The sequence below is a fragment of the Triturus cristatus genome, chromosome 1_1 (genome assembly GCF_964204655.1).
Source record: "Triturus cristatus chromosome 1_1, aTriCri1.1, whole genome shotgun sequence".
Taxonomy (NCBI): domain Eukaryota; kingdom Metazoa; phylum Chordata; class Amphibia; order Caudata; family Salamandridae; genus Triturus; species Triturus cristatus.
Genome location: NC_140579.1, coordinates 414,099,161 through 414,115,215, shown reverse-complemented (window position 1 = coordinate 414,115,215; position 16,055 = coordinate 414,099,161). Strand labels below are relative to the sequence as shown.

Here is a 16,055-nt window from a genome sequence, read left to right as displayed (position 1 = left end):
GTTTAATTGTGGACTAATGGTTTAGTTGTCTGACCTAGCAGACGTCACATCTGGCCATGGACTGGCCATTGTCATCTCCTGCATCCCTTTGTCCTGTCATGTGCATATCTTGATTTGTTCCACCACACATGCTTTCATATTTTTCTAATGGTCCTTCTTGCACTTGCCCCATGGCGATGCACATGTAACTAGTTGCTGTGCATGAATGTGCCCAGGCTTTCTTCTACTTGTTGTAAATTAAAGAGAGAGACCCCTTTAAGACCAAAGGGATGAGGTACTCTTAACAAGTAAAATGCCAGTTCCCTTTGGAACAAATCTGAATAACATATAACATGTATGTGGACACAAAATACGTAACACTTTCAGAAACTCAAGCTAATGGGTTGAATTGAATTCTGACACAAAAACTAAAAACATATTACAAATGTTGCTTTAATTAAAATTACATAAAAATCAATTAATTTATACAAAGAAAATTTCCTCTTGATACATACAATCTGTTTAAAAAAAATTCCCTTTGACATATATAACAAAATATTTACAAAAGCATCAGTACATATAAAAACAAACGAGAAAACACAATTACAGACTCCTATCGTTAGTCTTTATCTGGACATATCATCTATAGCAGTGAATTGATGGTCTGTTGTAAACTTCTATTTGTACAATAACACAACCATATTCCAATAGAGATTATGTAATCAAAGTAGCTTGTACTTGTATTTTGTGTCCACGTACATGGTATATGTTATTCAGATTTGTTCCAAAGGGAACTGGCATTTTACTTATTTCTTCTACTTGTGCATTGGTGTGTCACACTTTGGTGATTGTGACAGTTTCCTTCGCTTACCTGTGTGCACACTGTGCAATGGGGTAGGTATGCCTCTTTGTGCAATGTGAGGGCTGGTGTTGTCATATGGCACCATTTAATTTGGGAACAATTGGTGAGTGCATATACTGGCTACCTACCTGTAAGTTTCTTTGGTGTACTGCAATGGCTTCCAACTGCTCCTGGGTGGGGGAGGGCTCCATCCTGCTGAGGTGTGGGACAGGGGGCATGGTGGGAGTAGTAGTGCAGCCCTCCTTGACACAAACACCCTCCCAGGGAAGAATGCTACCTACCTGTAAGTTTGTTTGGTGTACTGCAATGGCTTCCAACTGCTCATGGGTGGGGTGGGGGAGGGATCCATCCTGCTGAGGTGTGGGACAGGGGGAATGGTGGGAGTAGTAGTGCAGCCCTCCCAGACACAAACACCCTCATTGTAAAGATGGCTACCCACCTGTAAGTTTGTTTGGTGTACTGCAATGGCTTCCAACTGCTCCTGGGTGGGGTGGGGGAGGGATCCATCCTGCTCAGGTGTGGGACAGGGGGCATGGTGGGAGTAGTGGTGCAGGCCCCCCACCCCCAGACACCCTCCCAGGGAAGATGGCTACCTACCGGTGAGTTTGTTTGGTGTACTGCAATGGCTTCCAACTGCTCCTGGGTGGGGTGGGGGAGGGATCCATCCTGCTCAGGTGTGGGCCAGGGCACCTGGTGGTTGTTGTAGTGCTGTCTGCCTGTACACATGCCCCCATGGTTATGTTGTTAGCTATGTTTGGGGTGAATGGGAGTGGGCGAATGTTGGATCTGTGAGCCATGTTTTTGTGAGTGTGTGGTGCAGATGGATGGTATGTGTCCTAGGTGGTGTAGCTTTGTAGTTGTGCAAGGCAGTACATTGCAGAGTGGCGGTAGTCATTTGTTTGTACTTACCAGCCTCCACTCCCCCGGCTACTCCTGTGAGACTCTCTGGATGCAGTATGGCAAGCACCTTTTCCTCCCATTGTGTGAATGGTTTTGGTGGAATGGGAGGGCCACCGCCAGTCCTCTGAGCCAGCTCACGGTTCTTGCTCCTCCTCTCCTTGACCACCCTCTTCAGATCATGCCACCGCTTCATGATCTCCTTTTTGATCTTGGGGTGGTCCCTACTGCATTGACCCTTTGGACTATCCTAGCCCACATTTGTGTCCTTGTGGCTAATGGTATCTGTTGGATCAGGGTACTAAAAAGTTGAGGTTCCACTCTGACTATCTCATCTACCATGACCTTCAACTCACTCTCAGTGAATTTGGGCATTTTCTGTGTGGCCATGGTGTGTGGTGTGCGAAGTGATTGTGGGTGCAGGAGTGTGAGTGGTGGTTGTGGTTGTGCTGTGTATGGTGTGTGTTGTGCAGGGGGTTTAGTTGTGCTGGTTTGGAGGTGGTGGTGGTGCTGTGTGTGGTGTGGCTGGTGATGTTGTGTACTTTGCCTCTCTTGTCAGCTGGGGTATGTGTCCCTTCTCGCCTGGAGTTTTGCAAGGGATTGTGGTCAGGGAAGGGGCTGGTTTTATACTCAGCTATGTGGGTGTATCAAATTGGGGTGTTGCTGACAGGTGTGTTGTCCTGGGATTTGTATTTTTCATTTTACCACGTGGTTGTGTCATTGGGGTGTGTTTTGTGTATTTGGGAGGCATGTCTAGTTTTCTGTGTGCACTTTTTGGCCTTCTTGTGGGGTTTTGGCTTCGTCCGCCATATTTTTGACAGTTCGTCTGCCGTGGTGGCTGTGCTTCAGCTCTTCCGCTGGCTCTACCATTCATCCCATTGTGCGACCGCGGCGGTCGGAGACGGCGGTACGTACCGCGGGACCGTCGGGGATATACTAATTTCTGGGGTGGTGTCTCCGCTATACTTGCGATTCCGACCGCCGTGGACGGATTCTGGCCATCTCCACCCGCTACGGGCAGTTATTCTGGGCCTCGTACTGCCGCGGTCGAATTTTTTTGGTGGCTAATGCTAATTTGGCTGCCGGTTTTCCCACGGGGCCGGCGGGCGATTGTTTTCCGGTTCCATGGCGGTCGGGGTGTTTTTCCGCCCACCATCCTAATGGACCCCACAGTGTCAGACAGTGGTTTGCACCCTGTCCAAGTCGAGACCCTCACTCTAGTCAGGGTAGGGTGATTATACAGCTCAGATAACCCCTGCTCACTCCCTTGGTAGTGTGGCTGGAGCAGTCAAAGCAATTGTAAAGCATTTGTAAAGCATCTGTACATACAAACACAGTAACAGTGAAAACACTACGAAAGGACACAACACCAGTTTAGAAAAATAACCAATATTTATCAGAATAAAAAACCCAAAATCCTGCATATACAAGTAAAGATATCACATTCAAAAGGGTGAACAGTCTAAATATCGAATTATATATATTGAGTTGCCAAAATATCGAATTTTAAATATCGAGTTGCCAAAATATCGACTTACAAAAATATAGTGGTGCAGAATATCGAAATGCAGGTAAGAAATATCGTTTTAAATAATATCAAAGTTAGTAATATCAACAGTCATAATAGAGTTGTTAAAAATATCGACTTTTTGGGGGGTGTTTTAAGTGTTAGTATATGTGTTAAAAGTATATATTATGTTTGTAATGTATGTTGGAATTTTTTTAAAACAATTACATTTATTTTAAATTATTTTTGCGTATTTTAGTTCCGTAGCGGGTTGTGGGTTTATAGGGGAATAGGGTGGGAAGTAATTTAATTATAATACATTAATTAAGAATTTCTTTAATTCATTAGTTATAAATTAATTAATTTTTGTGTAATTTTATTCCGTAGCGGGTTGTGGGTTTATAGGGGAATAGGGTGGAAAGTAAGTTAATTTAAATTAATTCATTACAAATTTAATTAATTAATAATTTGTTATTTAATAATTTATATTGTTAATTGTGGTAATTAATTAATTAGTAATTAATTATGAATTGATAATTTATTGGTAATTATGTTTATTGTGTAAAAAAATATGAATCAGTTATTAATTATTAACAATTAATTTGCTAATATGTTAGGAGTGTGTTGTGGGTTTATAGGGGAATAGGGTGAGAAGTATTTTAATTGTAACTAAGTAATTATTATATGTTATTTATTGGTATTGATAATTAATTTATTGTTAATTATTAATTGGTAATTCATTTTTATTGATTGATTAATTGATAATTATATTAATTCTATTAATTATTATTCGAGCACGTTCTGGGTTTAAATGGGAATAGTGTGGGAAGTAATTTAATTGTAATTAAGTAATTATTAATTTTTATTTTTGGGTATTGAAAATTATTTTATTATTAATGAATTATTATTTGGTAATTAATTTGTATCCATTAGTATGTATTGGTATTGATAATTAATTTATTGTTAATTAATTATTAATTGGTAATCAATTTATATCAATTGATTAATTGATAAATATATTAATTATGTGACATTCTGGGGCCGATTCCAATCCTGGAAAAAGGCCCTACGAATCGTCGTACGGAGCGTTTTCTCCGTACGACTCGTACCCGGTAAATTGTCCCTACAACCTAGGAAGTACGATTCGTACAGATAGCCTATTTCCGTACGACTCGTGCAAAAGACCATACGTGGAAAAAATACCTACGATTCTGATCCGGAACAGCTTGTACGCGACGTCCGGACGTATTCAGGCAGTGGTTTCCGGCCCAGCAAGTACGATTCGTCCCAACGTCACTCCGTACGGCTCTTTTTTTACGGGAGTCATACACAGCCGGAAAAGCAGAGTCCGACGCGAACCGCTACGCAACGGAGCCCCGGTACGTGACGTACACGCCATGAACCCTGTCGTACGTGTCATCCCGGTCCTCTTGGCCTACGACCTGGTGCACCGCACCCGACGCACACGCCGCAGAAGGTGAGAACAACACCCAGGGGCCAAGGTGGGGGTGAAGGGCAGGAAACAAACCCCATACTCAAAGCCAAACCTATAATATGGAGGCCATACATTACCACCAGGGTCTGGTCACTTGGGGGGGCGTGGCCAGCAACCCCTGCGTACCGCAACAACAGAAGTGGACGTGTACGGTGCGTTCCACACGTTCCCCTACGGCACCATTAGAACAGTGATACGGACCGTACACACGCAATGAATGCGTGGGTACGGTGCGTACCGCACGTACCCCTACGGCACCATTAGAACAGCGATACGGACTGTACACACGCAATGAATGCGTGGGTACGGTGTGTGTCACATGTACCCCTACGGCACAGTAGAACAGTGATACGGACCGTAAACACACGCAACAAATGCGTGGGTACGGTGCGTGTCACACGTACCCCTACAACACAGTAGAACAGTGATACGGACCGTACACACGCAATGAATGCGTGGGTACGGTGCATACCACACGTACCCCTACAGCACCATTAGAACAGTGATACGGACCGTACACACGCAATGAATGCGTGGGTACAGTGCGTGTCACACGTACCCCTACGGCACAGTAGAACAGTGATACGGACCGTACACATGCAACTAATGCGTGGGTACGGTGCGTGTCACACGTACCCCTACGACACAGTAGAACAGTGATACGGACCGTACACACGCAATGAATGCGTGGGTACGGTGCGTACCACACGTACCCCTACAACACCATTAGAACAGTGATACGGACCGTACACACGCAATGAATGCGTGGGTACGGTGCGTGTCACACGTACCCCTACGGCACCATTAGAACAGTGATACGGACCATACACACGCAATGAATGCGTGGGTACGGTGAGTACCACACGTACCCCTACGGCACCATTAGAACAGAGATACGGACCGTACACATGCAATGAATGCGTGGGTACGGTGCGTACCACACGTACCCCTACGGCACAGTAGAACAGTGATACGGACCGTACACATGCAATGAATGCGTGGGTACGGTGCGTGTCACACGTACCCTTACGACACAGTAGAACAGTGATACGGACCGTACACACGCAATGGATGCGTGGGTACGGTGCGTACCACACGTACCCCTACGACACAGTAGAACAGTGATACGGACCGTACACATGCAATGAATGCGTGGGTACGGTGCGTACCACACGTACCCCTACGGCACCATTAGAACAGTGATACGGACCATACACATGCAATTAATGCGTGGGTACGGTGCGTACCACACGTACCCCTACGGCACCATAGAACAGTGATACGGACCGTACACATGCAATGAATGCGTGGGTACGGTGCGTGTCACACGTACCCCATTACGGCACCAGTACATTTGGGATACGAGGCGTACACACGCCAGGAATGTGGGCTTAGAGGACTGGCCCAGCATGTTACCTTCATATTGGTGTGTGTGTAGGTCCAGGCCAGCAGTGTACTGCTCCAAGGGGGTGTGTGCGTGGGTGCATATGACTCCCAGCAGTGTCCACACATATGAGGGGTGGGTGCATATGACTCCTAGCAGTGTCCAGACATATGAGGGGTGGGTGCATATGACTCCTAGCAGTGGCCTGCAATATGAGGGGTGGGTGCATATGACTACCAGCAGTGGTCAGAGATATGAGGGGTGGGTGCATATGACTCCTAGCAGTGGCCTGCAATATGAGGGGTGGGTGCATATGACTACCAGCAGTGGTCAGAGATGTGAGGGGTGGGTGCATATGACTCCTAGCAGTGTCCAGACATATGAGGGGTGGGTGCATATGACTCCTAGCAGTGGCCTGCAATATGAGGGGTGGGTGCATATGACTACCAGCAGTGGTCAGAGATATGAGGGGTGGGTGCATATGACTCCTAGCAGTGTCCAGACCTCTGAGGGGTGGGTGCAGAGGACTCCCAGCAGTGGACAGAGATATGGGGGGGTGTACATCATCATCAGATGACCACACCTACATGGTGGTATGGACGCATCCCTAACTTTGGACTATGATTTTAGTGCTATTACAAAAAAAGACTCTGACAGCAGGGTCCCACTCCCAGGACGATGGATGTCTGTCACATACTGCATGACATACCACATGTGGGTGTGAGGACATATAACACATGCATACCCACCCATGGCGGATGCAGCACAATACACAACCTGATTTCATGTCAACAGACTGTATAGTCATGTAACTGCATACAAAACTAAGATAGCCAAAGTGAACACACACTGTCACGCACATCCCAGGAGTGTAAGGAATGTACAGGTGTTGGTCCAGCCACCAAGATGTTGTCTCTCATGGAAGGAATAGGGTTCAATTCCACCAGATACAATGCCCACAATTGTGAGTCAGGTGCCCAAATACCCTGCATAACAAGTAGCATTTGTGTGGTAGGCCGTGATTACACACATGCATAGTGCTGAAAAGGGCCAATTTGTCCCTGAAGGCATTCCTACATACCCAAAACACAAGTACAGTGACTAGCAAGGATGGCACAGACGATTCAGCAGGAGACATCTGTGAGCAGGCATGGCCATTGTTGAAGGGATCCGTCACCAACAAAGGAAATGTGGACACAGGTCAGCACAACAATTGTGCAACTGTTTGCAGGGAAGATGTCAGGTGCCACAGAGGAAGGAACACTCCTTGGGACAATATCTCCAAACTAAATGAACACACACTACCAATGATTCTTTGCAGAGACATTGTGATGGCACACAGATACCATGGTCCACCTCATGACCATCATACAAAAACATTTCTAAGAACCCTAACACATTACCAGAACACCAACTCCCGGAGCCTCATCACCAACATCAAGTACCTGAAATGCAATAGTGTTGAAAGTAAAAGAAAAGGCTTTATTCAGCACCAAAAATAAATTAATGTAAAATATACTATGTACAAAGGCCAATGGCGAGTCCATTTCTCAAGTCCAAGGGTGGACGTAGGGGACGGCGTCCACCCCTACCTTGCCTGCACTAAGGAACCTCAAGGTTTGTCGACCGGGAGGGGGCATCATCTGTGGCAGGACCAGGCACTGCAGGGACATGAGGGGGAGGTGTAGGTGTGGTAGGTGCAGGGGTGGACGTCTTCACCACAGGGGGTGGGGCAGCGCCAAAGGTGGAGGTGAGCATGGCGCTGCACACTGCTGCTAGGGCCTCCATCCTAACCCCTGCACCTGAAGATACCCCAGGGCCAACGGAGGGTGTGGTGGCTGAGGGATGGGGTGCAGCGCTCTTGGGGGAGGGGGTGGACATGGTGGGGGACTCAACTCCCGTGCCCGGGGACTTCCTCACCCGCTTGTGGGGTGGTGGCTCAGTGGGGGCAAGGCCCAGCTCAAACATACAGGTCTCCTTAGGTGACAGTTTGGCCGGGGAGCTAAGGGGAGTGGTTTTGGAGGAACAGGATTGTGAGGACTGCCGACTGCGACTGTGGCTGTGTGTATGTTGTCTGCTCCCAGCCCCTGTGGGTGTGCCTACATCCCCCTGAGTGTGCGTGCCAGGAGGTGTGCGCTGTGCCTTCCTTGGGGGTATGCTGGATGTGTCTGGTGGGGTGCGTGCCCGTGACTGTCTGGGTGTGCGTTGGGCAGGCATGGGAGAGAGCAGTGTGGATGGGTCTGGGGTAGGGGGGTGGACGGAGCGCTGCAGGAAAGAAACTGCTGCCGTCAGGGAAGAGTCCATGGACCGCAGAAACCTGCGTTGGTCAGACATCGTTGCTGACATGCCCTCCATGAACGACACCATCTGTGTGAGCAGTTTAGTGTGTCCATGGAGGACAGTCAGCACCGATGCCTGCCCAACCTGCAACTGACGCATTATGTCCACAGACTCTTCACTGAGGGCAGCAGGGGTGACAGGGGCAGGGGGTGGGGTGCCTGGGACGAAGGAGACATGGTGGGAGCAACTGGGAGGGCGGAGAAGGTAATGGAGGAGGCGGGGACAGATGTGGGGATGCTGCCAGTTGGTGTTGCAGCCTCTCCCTCCTCAGGGAGGTCAGCCTCGGACCCATCGGCGTCGTAGCTGGTATCGTGTCCAGACAGGTCCTCCGACTGACTCCCCTCGCCCTCCGTGCCACTGGGTCCTTCTGATTCCACAGCACTGGTGGCACTGTCGCTGGGTCCCTCCTCCAGGTCCATGCAGGTGTCTCCCTCGGTTGCGGATGATGATGCTGTGGGCAAGGATAAGAAACCGAAATGCATCAGTCACCTGTATACATCTGACACATGAGCACAAGAACAATTGGTCACAGTGCATATCAGGCAATGCATCATGAGTAACAGCTAGATAACTCCGCACATATGTAAGCCCTGTACTGCCCAGTTGGTAGACCCACGATGCCACTTGGACACCAGGAAAAAAAGAACACAAAAGGCCACAACTTGACTGAGAAATACACTGAGAAGCTAGTGTCTGTGAACCGGTGAGCACAACAATACAATGAAGTCATGCCACCTCTTGTTTAACCTGAAAGAAACAGTAGTGGTGCACCCATTGTAAACTAACCCACCTCAATACTCAAGGTGTCACCACACTCAGAGACCTGTAAGTACCTTGGAACACAAAACCAAAAAATGTTGCTACCTTGGGACTCACAATACTTTACACAATCTACATGTTTTGAATGTGCCAATTCGCCATTTCGTGAAAAGAACACTCATGTGCCTGCATGAAATATGTCGCACAAGGCAGTGCACACAAAAGTACATTTACACTGTCATTGAAGAAGCTGGCACCTTTTCTAAGAAGCCACTGTTCGAAATTAATGGTGTTGCAGAAAGTACATATACATGGGCCCACGGAGGTCTGGATGTCTTGAGACTCGTCAGTTTGTATCACCAACAACAAAGGAGTCTCACAAAATCAAGAGCACTGTGGGAACATGTATATGGAGAATCTGCAACACCATTTAATTCTAACAGTGGCTTCTTATGCAGGCACATCAGTGTTCTCAACACAAATCATCAAATTTTCACATTTAAAACATGAAGAACTGTTGACAAGTGCTGTGAGTGCCAAGGTACAATTTTGTAAGTGTAACAACTTGAATTATGTCAGTTGTCACATGGCCATCCGTCACCTGATTACACAGTTGGCTACACATATGACCTACTGCCTGTCATCTGGAGTGGCACACATGTCCACACCCAGGACAATGCATTAGCTAATGGGCCTGCAATTGGGTAGAAAAAAAATCCTAGCTGTACTGTGGGGACACCCTCATGGCAAGCCAGAATGTACACACAGATGTCATCACACAAAGTCCAAACAGCGTTGCATCTGAACCACACACAGGTGCTAAAAATGTATGAGCAGGAATCATGTTTTTTTAAAACTGACACAGGCTGCAAAGCAGGTAAATTAAGCACTGGCTAGCATCACAGGGGCACTGCACGGTGATTCTTTGTACAGCCAAGTATCACACACAAGTCAGACTTGGCAATGAAAAATCAGGGTTGCACATGTATGCCTCTCCTGCACACCCCACCAAATGCCTGAGTCAATGTAATTGATACAGATCAAGAAGTGACACCTCTTATTCAGGGTTACAATAACTGAGCTGGAAAAATAGCTTCATTTGCACAACATCACCTCGTGGGGCTGACAACACATATTTGTGACAAACAACCATCAACAGATTGTTGTGAATAGCCACACAGGCACTGCCCAGTGTGAGTATGCACAAGCAAAATGGTGTATCCCTGTCCAGTGGACACATGTAGCACACATTTGCTAAATACTAACTAGGCCAGGGAACAATGCCACAGAGGCAGACCTATGCTGAACACACAGAGAATGTGCATAGTGTTGGATGACACACATGATTATGAGGCCAGGGTGTCTCAGGGGACTGTAGTGGGTACACTGCTCCGTGGTCCTGGAATGAGCTGACTGTACCATGTTCAACCGTCATGGCAATATGCATATCTCCCACTCATGCACATCATGTCTGAGGCCACAACATTGGTCATGCATGCTGCGAGGGTGTTCATTTTAAAGCTCACACTCCTATGTTGAGAATCATCATCAGTGACAACAAATATTGACCCCCAACATAGTGAACAGGTCATGGCACAGGCAAGGTACCAACACAAGTCATAGACCACCCTCCCACATGATGCCGAAAGCAATGTGCACTTAGATTTACTGGCACCCTAGATGACCATGTGCAAATGTGATTACACACACACCAGGGGACACATGTCAAGGAGGGGAAGGGATGAAAAAGAGCACCAGGTGACATTGGGGAACAGAAAATGCACTGCACATATTAACTCTGGGAGTGTATCCAGGCTACAGAGCACTTCCAAAAGCTGGTGACACATAACACGACAAACAGCCATGTACCTACCCCCTCCTTGCTGCACTCTCTCCTGTAACTGCCTATCGAGCTCAGGGAATACCACCACCAGGACACGTTTCATGTGGGGGGTCAGGCGTCGGCGGCCGCTGAGGGGGCTCGGACTGTCGAGCGCTAGCTGGACTCGGGCGATCCGCCGGGTCCAGCACCGGATGTCCTGCCACCTCTTGCGCACCTGGGGCAGCTGGCGACGACGATCCCCCTCAGATCTCACGGCCCTGACGATGTCTTTCCAGATCACGCCCTTCTCGTAGGCAGTTACCTGTCAGGATGACAAAGTGACACAACATCAATACACCTGCTCCATGTCCCAGAGACACACATTTGAACATCATTGAAATGTTGCACAGGGCATAGGATGCAGACAGGAATTACATCATACACAATAAGATATTGGCCTGTGTGCAAGCACCAATGCACTACATGGCATTGAAAGTCAACAGGTTGGCATGAGGGGTGCGACACACTCACTGATCATGCCACACACTGTGCAGCACATGCAACAGCAGGCTGAAGGGCAGCACTGGCCAAGCAGTCACATGTCCCACTCCACTGACGCACCATCAGCATACTAGACAGACACACCCAAGCACAGATCACTCGCCTGTCATTAACAACAGCGGATACAACCCTCACTCTGCACATGTGCCACTTGCCAGTGGGGTGTCACAGGTGTCATGCTAGCTCTGCAAGTCAGACACACAGCACGGCTTACTTGTCACATCCGATGGGTTGATCTGTTGCCTCCTCCATGCAGCTGTGGTGCAACACTTCACATAGACACTCACCCACATGACAAGGAACATTCACACACATCACTGTCCATGAGGTCGTGCACATCATTTGGACACTCTCACCACAGGGCCACTCAACTCATACACATCTGTGGGTACAGTCACCTGTCACACCAGGGGGACCACTGAATCACCTCAGGACAATAGGAAAAAAAGCCACCAAGGATTTGCCAGGCTGAAAGTGTCATGCACTATGCAGTGAAAGTCACAGTAAGCACAATGCAAGTGAGGAGTGCACACAGGAACTACATCATGCTCTGCATGAGAGACATCAGCATGTCCCCCCCTGGGACCCACTCTAAACAACATTGCATGTCTATCCCACCTGGACACAATATTGAAACTCACACAACAGGTGCATAGGCAAAGTTAGTGGACTCAGCACTCACCTGCTCCCCTGGTCTCCCATACAGCTTGGTGTACTGTGGGAGGAGGACGTCCAGCAAGGCCTGATTCTCCTCCTGGGTGAATGGCTGGGCCCTCTCCACAGTACGTGACATGGTCCAGAGGAAGCAGAGACAGCAGCAGTGTGGTCGACGGGAAAGTTGTGCAGGCAAGTGCCCTCTCATGGGTTCTGGCTGCCTTATATCTGTCTTGCTGAGGGGCATTCATTTAGAGGAGTACATAGTGATTGGTCAGACTCATTCGCATCCTACGTTTACTCCAATCCCTTTAAACATACACCAATGACTTTAAACATACACCAATGACAGCATTCGCATCGTTCAAATTTTGAGCATCATGTCAAGTCAACAACCACTTTGCAACATTGTATTTTGTGGCCAACTGACTGTTCCAGGACACATGATCGACACTTTTCAACTGAAAACTCTGTCTCCATGACAACCAGCATGCATTTAGGGCCTAATACTTGTCCCTTATGTGTCCCCTATGTAATTTTGAAATCCACACACAGGTACGGTGCGTTTCACACGTACCCCTACGGCACAAGTACAATGGCGAAACGAAGTGTACACATGCGATGATAGCGGGTGTACGGTGGGTTTCATATATACGGGTACGCACTAGTAGTACAGTGCGCTAGACACGTACGGGCACGCACTAGTTCACACGTACGGGTACGCACTAGTAGTATAGTGTGTTAGACACCTACGGGTACGCACTAGTTCACACGTACGGGTACGCACTAGTAGTACTGTGCGTTAGACACCTACAGGTACGCACTAGTTCACACGTACGGGTACGCACTAGTAGTACAGTGCGTTAGACACCAAAGAGTACGCACTAGTTCACACGTACGGGTACGCACTATTAGTACAGTGCGTTAGACACCTACGGGTATGCACTAGTAGTACAGTGCATTAGACACCTACGGGTACGCACTAGTTCACACGTACGGGTACGCACTAGTAGTACAGTGCGTTAGACACCTACGGGTACGCACTAGTAGTACAGTGCGTTAGACACCTTCGGGTACGCACTAGTTCACACGTACGGGTACGCACTAGTAGTACAGTGCATTAGACACCAACGGGTACGCACTAGTTCACATGTACGGTTACGCACTAGTAGTACAGTGCGTTAGACACGTACGGGTTCGCACTAGTTCACACGTATGGGTACGTACTAGTAGTACAGTGCATTAGACACGTACGGGTACGCACTACTTCACACGTACGGGTACGCACTAGTAGTACAGTGCGTTAGACACCTACGGGTATGCACTAGTTCACACGTATGGGTACGCACTAGTAGTACAGTGCGTTAGACACCTACGGGTACGCACTAGTAGTACATTGCGTTAGACACCTACGGGTACGCATTTCACACACTTACAATGGTAATACAGGCGCACACATGCCAGGAATGGAGGGCTACAAGTCGCACAAGGATGTCCATCAAGTACTTGTCATTGCATACTGTTATGTGCAGGCCCTAGGTGTGGCAGCCAGTGATATTGACACCAGTATACTGAGTGCACAGCTGAAAATCTTCAGAAAACACTTATAACACTTCCAAGAAAAGTAGAATTGAATTAGCATCAGTTTAAACTCTCTTAAACAACAATCTGATGAGCAATGAAAACAAAAATGTTTAAGAGAAACTCTTTTTATAAGTCAAACATAAGTAACATAGGAACTGCACATAGCATAAATGTTGAAGCGACATGGAAAACAAAAATACTTGAATACATTCAATGTAAAAACTGCGCAATGGCAATAGACTTGATCGTCAGTTCATGGAAAATTGCCCAATGCATTTCGGGATGAGAACCATCCCTTCTTCAGGGGCAGCTGTAGAACAAAAGAAAATTTACATTGAAACTGTATGTACTACGGAAACACATAGTGTAAAACACTGAAACATTAACAAGATGCATCGTAACTGGTACCAAAGAAGAGGGCGGCTGGTCTGAATCAAGCCGAGACAATTCAACGTGCAGTGGGTGTAAAGAGAATAGAACAAACTGTGAACATGTATATAGAACGAGAGCCCATAGTTTTGTGAAGGATAAAGGAGATTGAAATTGTGCGCAAAGTGACATAAAATATCTCAATGAGGTGTTCAGATAAACGTAGTGTGTAAGTAGAGACCCGTGATACTGCCCACTGTGCAAGACATAGAAAACAACAGATTCTCACTGGATAAGAAGAGACGAGCGAAAATGTACATGAAACACGGGGTTCACAATATCTGTTTAGTGGATAAGAAACTTCAACCAAAGTACGCTGAAACACAGAAAATGCTCATTAGACCCCAGACCAGAAAAAACAATTGCATAACAGAAAGCGGAATAAAAGCAAAAACTTACTGGAAACAAGTCCAAAGAGGATAAACAATGAAATGGTGAGGTACTGCAACAGAGCGCAACGAGGTTATCACCGCTCTGAGCGAGGGTACGTCGCGTACTGAAAATGAGGCAGAGACTGAAGAAAAGAAGAAAAGAAGAAAAAGCTCAGAAATCGAAGCCAACGGTATGAATGAAATCACGGGCGAGAGTGACTGAGATAACAGAAAAGGACTTACCATCTAGACGTGAAGTAACAGAACGGAATGATACGAGCTACTGTGGACCACCGGAAAAGACAGCGATACGGGCGTGTGTAACCAGGAAGTCAAATAAACGTGAGCATGATCACGTGGTGACGGAAGAAACAAGATCAGGATAGAAAGAGGATTACGTGACCGAAGAATGTAATGAGCAACCACAAATCTAAGTGATATAGGCACACGTAACAAGGAGGCAGGATGGGAATGTGAGAAATGGTAATACGATAAAGTAAAAAAGATAAAAGAAAAGATCACAGTGTACAACTAGTGGACAAGAAGGTAAAATAAATGAATGGGGGACACCATGAGCATATTAATTAAGACTATGTGACCAGGTGACAAAAAATGAAAAATAAACATGACAGAATGTGCGCGCGTAGAAAGAATGAAGTGTTGTGAAAGCAGAACACTTATGGAGATAAAGTAATCCATGCGTTACTAAAGTGAAAAAATAAAAAAAAAATAAACATGGGTGAAGAGATTAACGGAAATGTGGGTGGGTTAATGACAGGGAAAAACCGAAACAGAAATATGAGTAGAGTTAATGTTGGGGGAGAAAGACAGAGACATAGAAGTCATCTGAAGAGCGTGTATGAATAAAAGGAAAAAACGCAACAGAGAAATGCAGACAGAGACAAGGTGGAACTGATTAAGAAAAACAGGGATAGAAGAGGTTGTGAAGACAAAAATAAAAGGATGAATGGATAAATAAAACAATGATTGTAGAAACGTGGGCAATGTAGAAGAGATTGACAGACAACTGACCCGTGAATCGACCATGCATGACTGGAGGGAGGAAGGATAGTCAGAATAGTGTGACTGGTGAGAGAGACTAGACATCGATGCTAATGAAAGACGTTGTTGAATTGCTCGGACTAAAACAGACGTACAATCTAAGGAGGAAGGACAAGAGGGAAGGGACACAATGACTCACATGGATATTACAGAAAACATTGCATTTCTAATTTGTCATTGAGCCCAAGGGGTAACAGGGTTTGTAAGAACTTGGTCCACCAAACTTCTCTCTGCGCTAAAAGTCTCTCAGTGTTGATTTGGGTGTTACGAGGCATCATTTCAAGGATGGTGAATCTCAATTGTGCAATGGTGTGATGGTTTTCTAACCAATGTGTAGTCAAGGGAGATT

The 16,055-nt window shown here is 46.8% G+C and overlaps 1 pseudogene; it reads left to right on the top strand.

Moving 5' to 3' along the window:
• The window catches only part of LOC146870337 (uncharacterized), a 72,839-nt pseudogene extending 57,972 nt beyond the window's left edge, over window positions 1-14,867 (top strand).
• Window positions 14,868-16,055: the final 1,188 nt, after the last annotated feature.